The following is a 14,101-nucleotide window of genomic DNA, read 5'->3' as shown; positions in this document are numbered from 1 at the left end:
GAAATGTCATGAGGTAGCAGAAAGTTGCTCATGCACTGTCGTAAAGCCATCACAGTTGCAATTGGCCAGTCGTTGTTGATTGTAATGCAGATAGTTGATTCTGTCTACATTTGTGTTCAATTGAAAAACTTCATTTTTGACTGCTGTCGTTGGATTTGCCAGGGAGGGCGTTATGTCAGATAGTTCAACATCGCCGTCGTCATATGAAACATGACTTGTGGCCTGGGCTGTCTTTTCCTTTTTCGCTGGCCTGGGGGCGGCTTATGGCGGTTGAAAGGGGGTGCAGTATTCGTAGCACGGTGGATTGTGGCAGTGCTGGCTGTGAGGGTGGAGCAATAAGGACAGGAGGAGCAGCGTTGTTATGCGGATGTTGGTGGCGGACGGTAGTGATGGGTTGATGAGGCCTCATGAAGCGTTTCGACACATTGCAAAACTGTATTGATACTGTGTCGATACTGTGTCACTAAATACTGACATCTGCTGGACATTAAAAATCCCTACAGGCAACCTATGGACCGACTCAACTGACACTGATTTTATGACCTAGTATATACAATTATATAAACCAAGTCATTGTATTTCATTTAGGATTATTTAATATCTTCATTTAAATAAAAATATATTTTTATCTTTTTTAGATTTGAACATGTATCATGACTAGGATGGTAGAAGGTGGGGATTGAACCCCAGTAACCGATTGCTGGCACGGCCACGCTACCAACTTCGCCACGCCGTCATTCCTGTACCTTCTCTAGTAACAGTAGTGATGGGTCCTGCAACACAGATGCATCGGCGCATGCGTCGAGCTCATAGAGCGAAACCCTGTGTCGGTGCGCGTACCGCTTTTAGAAAGTCACGTGACCGATCATGAGCTGCTTTGGTCACGTGACCGATACGCGAACTGTATCGCACTGACGCCTCCTCTGTGCCCTGTGAGCAACATTCCCTCTAAGGTGCGCGCCTGCGCAATTGCGCAGTGCTCAAGCGTCCTCCGCGCACACCGTGCGCCGCACAGCCAATATATGCCGCGCACCAAATCAAACCCATCTGAATTCTAAACAAAATAAACACATTTATTCTGTGTAATTTTGAAATGCAACTTTGAGTGACAGTGACAACAAGCGGCCCTAACGGTGTTCGTCAACAACACGCATTGCGCCGCTTCCTAATAAACACAGTTTGACGCGCAAGCGTCAGTGCGATACAGTTCATGAGCGGTCACGTGACCAGAACAGCTCATGAGCGGTCACGTGACCAAAACAGCTCGTGTTCGGTCACGTGACTTTCTAAAAGCGATACGCGCACCGACACAGGGTATCGCTCTATGAGCTCGACGCATGCGCCGATGCATCGGTGTTGCCGGACCCATCACTAGCGGACGGGAGCCCAGTCGTCGTCGAGCAAGGCCGCGGACTTGTCATCAGTCATGGACAACCTCGGGTAAAGGGAGTTGACAGGGGGGGGGGGGGGGGGGGGGCGTAGGGTGGTGGAAAAACAACACGGTTATTAGCAGAGAGTTGAGCAAATGGTGCTTTTGCTTGTGGTGGGGCGGGGGTATTGGACTGTAATAAATTACCAACAGTGTCTTGTGCTTCGTCATGGCTTTTCTTTGACTACGTTCTCTTAACCTGCATTCAGATATCTACTCTTTCAAACACGTTTCATGTTGTCTGTGCCTTTGTACATCTTTCATTCTCACTTTCTTGTTTTTTTCCTCACACTCATCATGTGCATTTTTCAGCCTTTCTTCTAACTGAGTCAATTGCCTTGAACTCAGACTTCCTCCCACAGGAAAACCCAGTTTAACCGATTCTTCAACACATTTGATACAGTCATCCCAATATTTGGCTTACATGGCCATTAAAATTGGTGAAGACCATTGAACTTCGTCCTGAGTTTTGCTGACCTTCGATCCCATCGTACGTCAGTCACGTCAAGTCACGGACTTGACCACTCAACCCTAAGTACTGCAATTTTCGGTAAGCGAGCCACTCACCTTACGTACTGCAATTTTTGGTAAGGAGCAAAACTTGCGTACTATTATTTCGGCAAGCCGTGTACATACTATTAATTCGGTAAACTTTTCTTTAGATGGAAGACGTCTCTCCCACCCCGACTTAAATTGTTGTTCACATTAAGGTTACTCTATCTGACCAACCTTGATCGGTAGCAAACACATCTTTACTGCCAGCCTATAGTTTGAAAATGACACAAATCACCAGACTTTTACCAAGGGTACTTGACCCCGAGAAAATTTGTTAACTCAGTACTCGCCCAAGGATGTTACTTCATTTTCTAATCTAGCAATTCTGTTTGTAACATTTCTTTCAAATTAAAGTTTTACGTTACAGAGTTTAGTAGTTTGCAGGTCTGGAGTCAGTGGGTCTGTCGCTGGAATGCCGCGGCGAACACGGGTGCCGAGTCACGGCCGGTCCTCCCGTGCGTTCAGCGGGTTGGAGGCAGACGTCTCTATTGTCTGATCAGTCACCGTCCGTGATCCAGTCCGGTGGTCGTTCCGGGCATCCCACTCTCAGACACCAAGTTTGTATTGGAAATTTTCTTTCATATAGTTGAACAAAAGTGTCTTTCTTATATTTATTTGAGACGCTTGAGCAACTCAAAAGGCACAGTTCACATTCACAGAAAAAGGCAGCTGTGAAAAGCAAAAAGCGCACAAAGTGAGAGATGTCATTATTTTATACAATACAGTTGGGAGGGGAGGAGTAACCTTTGAAACTGACAAATTACAAAGCAGATGTCGGGGACCTTTGAACAAATTTCAAAGACTAAAGCAGTGTACATTCGGACATGAAGTTCTTTCAAGGCTAAAGCATCGTATGTTAAGTTTAATTCAAAGACTAAAGGCACTGTACGTTAGGTTTGTTGAACAAAACCTATGTCTAAATACATTTTCGAACCTACTGATCAACGTCCAAATGTTATACAGTGGCATATAAATGTTTTCAAATACACAGCAACAATTAAAAATGCGGCAAAACTATAAAAGAAAATATGTTAATACTTATTCATAATAACAGATATGTTTAGCCTTTTTAAAGAAAATCATATAGCAAAATACCCAAATTACTCGATGACGTCATGGTGACCACACCTTTAAACCCGCCCCCACCGCCACAGGTATCTTGTAAGTTTAGGGTAAACCCTGCATACAGTTCTAATGTGTGGCACTTTGAGACAAGAATATGTTCATTACCAGTCTAAAAGTAACATGTACAACACTCGTTATTTTTGCAGTTTTATGCATTTTTATGTATAATCATAATTCCATCCATCCATCCATTTTCAGGGTCGCGGGGGGTGCTGGAGCCTATCTCAGCTGCATTCGGGCGGAAGGCGGGATACACCCTGGACAAGTCGCCACCTCATCGCAGGGCCAACATAGATCGTAATTCTAGAGACTAAAATCGCAATTAAGGTTTTTTTGCCCGAGTGTGTAATATGTTTAGCCTCGTTCTCCAGTGATAGTTACTTGAGAATGATACTCAAAAAACCAAGAAATGCATTTTTTTGCCGTAATATAGGTGATTATAATTAGCTTAGAGGAGCGGTTCAACATTGTGTGTGGAGACGCTTAATTAGCTGTTAGCTGCTTGTCAACCAGGCATTTGTGATCAGCATTTAAATGCATTAATCGGCATTGGCGATCACATACTATCCATTCATCCATTTTCTACCGCTTGCCCCTTTTGGGGTCGCGGGGGTTGCTGGAGCCTATCTCAACTGCATTCGGGTGGAAGGCAGGGTACACCCTGGACAAGTCACTGCCTCACATACTTTTTCATGGAAATCAGCTGATACTGATTGTTGGCCGATAGGATCGCCGAATAGTTTAACCTTGGATCCCGGAGGAGCAGTGTGGTTTTCGTCCTGTTCGTAGAACTGTGGACCAGCTCTATACTCTCGGCAGGATCCTCGAGGGTGCATGGGAGTTTGCCCAACCAGTCTACATGTGCTTTGTGGACTTCAAGAAGGCGTTCGACCGTTTCCCTCGGGAGGTCCTGTGGGAAGTACTCAGTGAGTATGGGTTATCGGACTGTCTGATCGTGGCGGCCCGTTCCCTGTATGATCGTGTCAGAGCTTGGTCCGCATTGCCAGAAATAAGTCGGACTCGTGTCCAGTAAGGGTTGGACTCTGCCAGGGCTGCCCTTTGTCACCGGTTCTGTTCATAACTTTTATGGACAGAATTACTAGGCGCATTTAGGGCTTTGAGGGGATCCGGTTTGGTGCCTGCAGGATTAGGTGTCTGCTTTTTGCAGTTTATGTTGTCCTGCTGGCTTCATCTGGCCAGGAACTTCTGCTCTCACTGGGTCGGTTCACAGCCGATTGTGAAGCGACTGGGATTTAGAATCAGCACTTCCGAGTCCATGGTTCTTGCGTTTAAAAGGTTGGATTGCCATCTTCGTGTTGGGGAGGTGATCTTGCCCCAAGTGGAGGACTTTAAGTACCTTGGAGTCTTGTTCACGAGTAAGCGAAGAGTGGATTGTGATATCGTCAGGCGGATCGGTGCGGCGTCTACAGTGATGCAAACCCTGTATCGATCCACCGCGGTGAAGAAGGAGTAGAGCCAGAAGGCAAAGCTCAATTTACTGGTTGATCTACATTCCTATCCTCACCTATGGTAATGAGCTTTGGGTTAGGATCGAAGGACACGATCACGGGTACAAGCGGCCAAAATTTGTTTTCACCATCGGGTGGCGAGGCTCCCCCTTAGGATAGGGTGAGAAGCTTTGCGCTCAGAGTAAATCCGCTGCTCCTCCACATCGAGATGAGCCAGCTGAAGTGTTTTGGCCATCTATTCAGGATGCCCCTCAAACGCCTCCCAAGGGGAGGTGTCTAGGGCATGTCCGATTGGTAGGAGGCCATGGGGAAGACCCAGGACACCTTGGGGGAACCATGTCTTCCACCTGGCCTGGGAACGCCTTGGGATCCCCCGGCAGGGGCTGTACGAAGTAGCTGGGTATAGGGAAGTCTGGGCTTTTCTGCTTAGGCTGCTGCCCCCGTTTCCCGACCTCGAATAAGCGGAAGAAGATGGATAGATGGATCAGCACAGTTCCTTTTTTTTTAATTACACTAATAAAGAAGATTTAATTAAATGTTTTAAAATCAAAGCTATGATTACATTTATAGTATTTTTGTATGGCCTGAATGGAGAATCGTTACAGAGCCATCTTTCATCGCTGATATATTGGCCACAAAGTTAGGAACTGCAGTCGTGGAGATTAGACACTGTGACCATGGAGACAATAGCAGGAGTAAGTAATCAGGAAAGCGATTATGTCATAAACACCATCTTTTGCCTCCAATTTATATATTTATTATGCATTCCCAATCACATGTGGAAGCTTGCCTGAATTGGGCTCCTGCAGATATAATAGTGATTGTGTTTGAAGTGATGACATTATTGTGCTGACTTTGGTCATATTCTGCCTCCACTTTATGTAACTCTTTTGATTCTCCAGCATGTCTATGATAAGAGTCATTTTGACATTGTCTTACATAAAAGAAGAAGAAAAAAAAAGAGCAAGGAATACTCCAACCAGATTTTCTCTCGCTGTGGCTTAATCCCTTATTGCCCAAAATCAGTTAATTGAATCAAGGATTTAGAGAGTCTGTTATACTTATTTTAAATTGTGTTTAATATGTCCAGTAGTATATGGACCAAACTTTTGATAAAATGCAGTTGCATGCAATACAAACAACATTCAGAGTAATTACAACAGGAGGATTTCCGCTCTTGTTAGAAGGCAGTTTTGCATGAAGCATCCTTTTTAAATATATTCTGCAGTGATGGGGAAGCTACTTCGAAAATGTAGTAAACTAAGCTATGAGTTATTCTCAAATAAATGTAGCAAAGCTACAGGTGAAGCTATCCCCCAGAATTGTGGCAAGCTTCACTACAAGCTACATGGCAAAAGTAGCTTTTTACATCAACACTACATATATGTAAATATACATCTCAACGTAATGTACACCAAAAAAAATAGGCAGAGAATACATTCTTAGTTTGATTGTTTATTATGATAAACACAAACTGGAAGCATGCATACTGTCTGGTTTAACATTTATTTTAACTTGTTGTGGTACCATGTACAAAATGAGGGAGAAAACACCAAGCTATATACTCTCTATTGGAATGGGGACTTTTCAGCACAGGAATAAATAAATAAACCACAGTGGCACAATGACAATGACCTGGCCGACTAATCATCATGGAGTTTCTCTGTATTTTGTTTGTTTTTGTCCCCTCTGGACCCCAGGTAGGGACAAGCAGTAATGGATGGATTGATTTGCAGTCCATTTTCTCTCTTTGTAGTTTGTAACTTTTATGGATGTGACGTCGCTATGTGGGTTTAAAAATAGCTAAACTTCACCAATCGCGACGCTACCTCCACTCTACTGGGAAATGTAGTTAAGCTATGTAGCGTCGCTACTCATTACAATAATGATGCTTGAACTTTAGGTGTTCCATTTTTACAAATTTAACAGTGTTTCCCATGGGACTTCAATTTATTTGTGGCTGTGGTGGTGAGGGGCTGCTCGATGATGTCGTCATCGAATTTGTGTTATTGCCTGAGTTGCATGTGCATGCAATTTTTATAGACCGCTTCGTTTCGTAATTTTTTAAAACACCACAAACAATACCTATGTGAGTGTTTTTAGATGGGGTAGGGGCCCACTGCAGGACCCACTGCTCATTGAGAATAGAAATACATGCTTTAACATCAGCCTGCAATGTTGCTTCTTTTAAAAAAGACAATCTCAAGCAGGGGAGCTTAGACCTATTGGCTTCCAATGGCCAAAGTGAAAATGTGCTTATGGGCTATGTGCAGCACAACAAACACAACAAAGTTCAGCTAACAACTTGCAGGATGTTTTATTTTCTGCCTCTCCTTTATACTTTGAAATCGCTGCTGTACATTTTCCTTATTTTGTACAGCCACAATCCTATTACAGATGAGACAGATTGCTTTAGAATTAATAAAATATTTTTTCTTTTCATGCTGGGTTAAAATGCATCTTGTCTGTATGCCACTGCCTACGAAGCTCAAATGTTGGTCTGTTAAAGCCTGCCAACCTGATGCTGCATGTGCAAATGCTCATGGGTGATCTTCCCAAATCAAAACAAGTTATATAAAATTAAGTAATATATTGACTGCAATGTATAAATAGAAACCTTATGTGTCTAATGCGCCCAATTTGTAATACAGTAACACTGTGGGCACCCCTGATCTAGAGGGATCTAAATACTAAATACTCTAGAATGTTCCCTCACCACTTTGCTGTTCACTAACTATGGCATTACACTGTATTGCAGATTTTAAAATACCATAGAATACATTGAGATTCAAGGACCAATTTAAGCTTTCCTGTTGAAATGTACGTAAGTTATAGAGTCTATTTGGTGTTTTATTTGACTTGTTGAAACTTGCAGAGACCCTGCTATCCTTTCCTATCCAAGACCGGTTTTAGGCAGTGGGGGCAGTCAGAAATGTGAAGGGGACATGCTGCTCCATCATGCTCCAGCACTTTTTCCTGTGCTGGTAAAGTAGTTACATTGCCTTCTTCATAGAATTTGGTTGTTAGCTACAGTATGGACCTGATTTACTAAGATCCAAATACCAAGCACTAAACAGCATGAGCAATCTATAAAAATGGGTGTACTATTAGTGGGCGTGTTGCGTGTGATTTACTAAGACTTTGTGTGCAATTGTAGAGGGAAAGCAGACCGCCTTATTTAAATGAGAATTTTGCGTCAACTATACAAGGCGTCACCACAGAGACACTCTCATTTACTGCACTCCCAGCAGACATCTACCACTTTTTATGGGCATTTTAGAAGCAGTCGTGCAATACATCTACATTGGAACCTGTGCATGATTATTGCACTGGTGTCCTAGGCTGCCCACAATAAAAGGCCACTGCAGGCCAAATGTGCAGTTTTGCTTTATGGCGGTCTGGGTGGTCAGAAAAGCAGTCAGTATGTGGTGTGACCACCATTTGCCTCACGCAGGGCAACACATCTTCTTTGCATAGAGTTACTCAGGTTGTTGATTGTGGCCTGTGGGATGTTGGTCCACTCCTTTTCAATGGCTGTGCGAAATTGCTGGATATTTGGAGGAACTGGAACGCGCTGTCGTATACGCCGATCCACAGCATCCCAAACACGCTCAATGGTTGACATGTCCGGTGAGTATGCTGGCCATGGAAGAACGGGGATGTTTTCAGCTCCCAGGAATTGTGTGCAGATCCATGCAACATGGGGCTGTGCATTGTCATGCTGCAACATGAGGTGATGGTTTTGGGTGAATTGCACAACAATGGGCCTCAGAATCTTGTCACCGTATCTCTGTGCATTCAACTCACCATTAATAAAATACACTTGCATTCGTTATCCATAACGTGCGCCTGCCCATACCATAACCACACACCCACCACGGGCCACTTGATTTACAATGTTGACATCAGCAAACCACTCTACCACACGACGCCACATACGCTGTCTGCCAACTGCCCTGAACAGTGAAAACCGGGATTCATCCGTAAAGAGAACACCTCTCCAATATGCCAGACGCCATCAAATGTGAGCATTTGCCCACTCAGTCAGGTCCAGACACCGAAGGGGATGATGAACATGCATATGACCTTCCCTGAGATGTTTTCTCACAGTTTGTGCAGAAATTCTTTGGTTATGCAAACCAATTCTTGCTGCAGCTGTCCGGGTGGCTGGTCTCAGACAATCATGGAGGTGCACCTGCTGGATGTGGAGGTCCTGGGCTGGTTTGGGTACACATGGTCTGCGGTTGTGAGGCCGGTTGGATGTACTGCCAAATTCTTTGAAACACCTTTGGAGACGACTTATGGTAGAGAAATTAACATTCAATTCACGGGCAACAGCTCTGGTGGACATTTCTGCAGTCAGCATGTCAACTGCACGCATCCTCAAAACTTGTGACATATGTGGCATTGTGCTGTGTGATAAAACTGCACATTTCAGAGTGGCCTTTCATTGTGGGCAGCCTAAGACACACCCGTGCAATAATCAGGCTGTTTAATCAGCGCCTCTATATGCCACACCTGTGAGGTAAGGCAAGGCAAGGCAAGGCAACTTTATTTGTATAGCGCTTTTCATACACAAGGCAGACTCAAAGTGCTTCACAGACAACAAAGTGAAATGAAGGAAAATAAAAGCAAAATTAAAATGCAGGCAATAAAAATAAAAAGTTAAAAGATTAAAAGATTTAGCTGAAAGCTAAGGTGAACATAAAAGTCTTCAGTCTAGTTTTAAAAGTAGTCAGAGTTGGGGAGAGTCTGACATTCAGTCACTATTTGTTGCATAGTGACTGAATGATGCTCTCCCTTGATTTGAGTTTACTCTGGGAACCGCTAACAGATTGGTCTCAGAAGATCTTAGTGATCTAGAGGGCTTATATAGTGGGAGCATATCAGTGATATACTTCGGCCCTAGACCATGTAGTGATTTATATGTGAGCAGGAGGATTTTGAAATCAATTCTCTGATGTACAGGGAGCCAATGTAAGGATTTAAGAATTGGTGTAATGTGCTCACATTTTTTGGTCTTTGTTAGAACTCTAGCAGCAGTGTTCTGAACAAGCTGTAGCTGCCTGACAGTTTTTTTGGGAAGACCTGCAAGGAGACCATTACAATATTCTAGCCTACTGGTAATAAAGGCATGTACAAGTTTGTCAAGGTCTTGAGCTGACATGAGCCCTCTAAGTCTTTTTACATTTTTGAGGTGATAGTAGGCCGATTTTGTTACTGATTTGATGTGACTGTCGAAATGTAAATCAGAATCTAAAATAACCCCAAGATTTCTGGCTTTATTTGAGGTTTTCAGGGACAGTGATTGAAGGTGTTGGACGACTTTAAACCTTTCTTTTTTAGCACCAAAAACAATTATCTCAGTTTTATCTTCATTTAGTTGTAGGAAATTTTGGCACATCCAGTGTTTGACTTGCTCAATGCACTGGCACAGAAGATCTATGGGACGATAGTCATTTGGTGATAGCGCTACATAGATTTGGGTGTCATCGGCATAGCAATGATGGTCAATGTTATTATTTTGCATGATTTGTCCTAGTGGGAGCATATAGATGTTAAATAAAGTCGGCCCCAAGATTGAACCTTGGGGGACTCCACACGTTACGTTGGTTGGTTCTGATACAAAGTCACCAATGGAAACAAAATAGTTCCTATCTTGTAGATATGACTTGAACCAGCTTAAAACTGTGCCTGAGATCCCCACCCAGTTTTCCAACCTGTCCAAAAGTATTGAGTGGTCGACAGTGTCAAATGCAGCACTGAGGTCCAATAGCATTAATACTGAAGTTTTGCCAGAGTCTGTGTTTAGACGGATGTCATTTATAACTTTAAGAAGGGCCGTCTCTGTGCTACGAAGAGGTCAAAATCCTGACTGGAAGTTGTTGTGGCAGCCAGTAGAAGCCAAGAAGTGATTTAGTTGTTGGAGGACAACTTTCTCAATTATTTTACTTATGAATGGTAGATTTGAAATTGGTCTGTAGTTGTTGATAACAGAGGCATCTAGGCTCTGCTTTTTTAGAAGAGGTTTAATGACTGCAGTTTTCAAAGCATTCGGGAAATTGCCCGATTGAATAGAATTATTAACTATTTGCAAGACGTCTGTTGATAGGCAGTCAAAAACATTCTTAAAGAAGTTGGTAGGTAAAACATCAGGGCAGCAGGTGGATGACTTTAGAGCTAAGAGGTAAGATAGATTATCTTGGCAAAGAAGAAATACTCACAAACACAGATATAGACAGATTTGTGAACAATATATGAGAGGAAAAGTTATTTTGTGTATATAGTAAAATATTTAGATTTTTGAGTTCAACTCATGAAAAATGGGAGCAAAAACAAAAGTGTTACGTTTATACTGTGTGTTTGTTCAGTTAGCTCAGCTGTACATGTGTTATCAGTTTTGCACATGTTTTAGTACATGCAAACCTTTAGTAAATCAAGACAGATGTTTCCAACTCCTACCCGAAGAAGAGGATTGCACTTTGTCAGGCCTCTATCTTCACACCTGTTCAACTTGGGTGTCCCACTTGAAGATTAATCTCCTGCTGGTAGCTCTTAACCAATCTCTCAGGGGGGAAACTAAACAATACAAGTAAAATAAATACAATAAAGTATCCTTCCTCCACATTTTATTGAGTAGTATGTCAGCATACTACATTATTGCATTAAATTACAGCAGGGGTTCTTAACCTTTTTGACCTCGGGTTCCAACTTTTCCACTACAAATGGACCCAGGGCCCACTCAAATATTAACATTGAATTAGTAATCTTACTCTTCATTTGAATCATATTACAAGAAATGGAAGGCACATTTATTCTTACTGTAAGTGGTCTTTATTTTGCTATTAACAGTTCACCAGCACAACACAAAAGAACAGATGGCTATCAGCTCGAAACACTATCTCACCTTTGTTGTGATCAACACAAACACAAAGCATGCTGGGAAGCCCACGTTCACTTCTTTCTCGTGGAATTGGTGCTACTAGCAGGAAGTACAAAGTAGTCTGTGACATGGTAAAAATGTAAGAACTCCACCAACGGCTAGGATATTAAAGATTAAAGATTAAAGTACCAATGATTGTCACGCCCTGAGATCGGTAGGTTGGAGTTCAAATCCCAGCCGAGTCATACCAAAAACTATAAAAATGGGACCCATAACCTCCCTGCTTGGCACTCAGCAACATAGGGTTGGAGTTGGGGGTTAAATCACCAAAATGATTCCCGGGCGCGGCGCCGCTGCTGCCCACTGCTCCCCAAGGGGATGGGTCAAATGCAGAGGACAAATTTCACCACATCTAGTGTGGATATGTTACCAATAGTGGTTTAGCAAATACATCATATATCACAATATGTCACAATTACAACTTAAACTTTGTACATAATTTCCTACGGGCTGAAGGAAATGTTGGATAACTTGGATTTCATTAGCTTTTCTTGTCGGAGGCATAATAAACGTATTACTGCATCTGAAACTGAAGCCTCCAGCCGAGTTCGGGAAATGCAAAAATTTACGAGGTGAACAAGACCGCAACAACAAAATAACTCCTGTTAAAAAACAGCTTACTCTGGCGGAATCATTTACACAAAGTAGATGAAAAAGGAGCACCATGCAAAGCGTGATCACTAAAGCAGTCGCTCTGCACATTGCCAAGATGTGCACGCACGAGGAAAAAGCCTGCGTTTATCCACTTACTATAGCTATAGTCCTCTCAATGTTATACTTGATTATTTATTCACATTAGGGATGTAACGATAAACGGTATAGTAATAAACCGTCGTTTGGCTTGAAACATGGCGGAAAGCAACTACAGACTTTGCTCCACAGAGTTCCTCTTGGACTAAACGGAGCCGAGCGCTTCGTTTAACTTCCTTGCCCCTCGCTTCCTTTCCGTGCAATCTCGGCGTGCGTTCAAGAGCGCACTGCTGCTGTTAGATGAAGACAGGTGTGGACAATATTGGAGACAGACGCATTCGTCCCACGCTAAAAGTATACCGCGGAAGAGATGTTGGTTTAATTTTCTCAATACAGCAGCTGTGACTGAGAGTTAATGACGTGAGGAAACATGCAGCTGGTGATGTGTCGGGAACGTTGCCACAACTTGTTTATAAAGTCTTTAGTTTGTTTACTGGGTTGGTCACTCATCCTTTTTTTGAACTGCTAACTTTTTCAGTGTTCGGATAACATTAATACCAGCTAAAATGTTTTGTCACCTCTTCGAATAGAACGCAGGCAGTGAAGATTGTGTATTAGATGTGTGAGGTCTCACTCATGTTTGTTTTTGTTGGCTAAACTGTTGCACTGAAACTCACTGTGTTGTTGGAGAAGAGCAAAGCTTGTTTATTTGACTTTATCTTCATTAGCCAAACTGCTTTGTGTTTTATATAGATATCAAAAAGTATACAACAGTTTTTTACATGTTGTGGATTTGTTCATCTCACAAAGTTACTTTAATAACCATTTATGTGACATAGCATTTTGTTAATGTTCTATTGTGTATAGTTAATTCCTATTAGTGTTGTAACGATACCAATATTTTGGTACCGGTACTAAAATTATTTCGATACTATTCGGTACTTTTGTAAATAAAGGGGACCACAAAAAATTGCATTAATTGGCCTTATTTTAACAAAAAATCTTAGGGTACATTAAACATATGTTTCTTATTGCAGTTAAGTCCTTAAATAAAATAGTGAACATAAACCTTGTCTTTTAGTAGTAAGTAAACAAACAAAGGATCCTAATTAGTCTGCTGACATATGCAGTAACATATTGTATCATTTATCATTCTATTATTTTGTCAACATTATTAAAGACAAGTGGTAGAAAATGAATTATTAATCTACTTGTTCATGTACTGTTAATATCTGCTTACTTTCTCTTTTAACATGTTCTGTCTACACTTCTGTTAAAATGTAATAATCACTTAGTTTTCTGTTGTTTGATACTTTACATTAGTTTTAGATGATACCACAAATTTTGGTATCAATCCCATACCAAGTAGTTACAGGATCATACAATGGCCATATTCAAAGTCCTCATGTGTCCAGGGACATATTTCCTGAGTTTATAAACATATACATTTTAAAAAAAAACGAAAGAAGATGTTATGATGCCAAAAACTATCGACGTAATCATAGTAATATCGACTAGATACGTGCCTGTACTTGATATCATTACAGTGGATGTTAGGTGTAGATCCACCAATGGCGTTTGTTTACATTTTGATGCCAGTGAGCTACGGTGTGTCGTGAAACATGTTTAGCTATTCCTCGTCCTGCAGGGATGATGCTTTTAAGAAACTTACTTTATTTGTCGCCATGGAGATAAGGATTAGTGAATTAGAAGCTAAATTAGCTAAAACACTGCGGACGGCGGATGGACTTTAGCCGCTAGCTAGCTAGCCATGTCTTAAAGCACCTCTTCCTGAGGGCGTTTCGGTGTTATAACTTCACCTTTATCTTTAAGTTTGTAAGCCAAAATGCGTCCGTTCTCCCTTTTCTGTCTACACACTGTGTCTGCTTG

General features: G+C 42.0%; 1 protein-coding gene across 2 annotated transcripts in view; it reads left to right on the top strand.

Moving 5' to 3' along the window:
- The window catches only part of trim44 (tripartite motif containing 44), a 156,034-nt gene that overhangs the window by 20,615 nt on the left and 121,318 nt on the right, over positions 1–14,101 (top strand). The window lies entirely within an intron of this gene.

This window comes from Entelurus aequoreus, linkage group LG24 (genome assembly GCF_033978785.1).
Source record: "Entelurus aequoreus isolate RoL-2023_Sb linkage group LG24, RoL_Eaeq_v1.1, whole genome shotgun sequence".
In the NCBI taxonomy this organism is placed as follows: domain Eukaryota; kingdom Metazoa; phylum Chordata; class Actinopteri; order Syngnathiformes; family Syngnathidae; genus Entelurus; species Entelurus aequoreus.
This window is presented reverse-complemented; position numbering and strand designations above follow the sequence as displayed.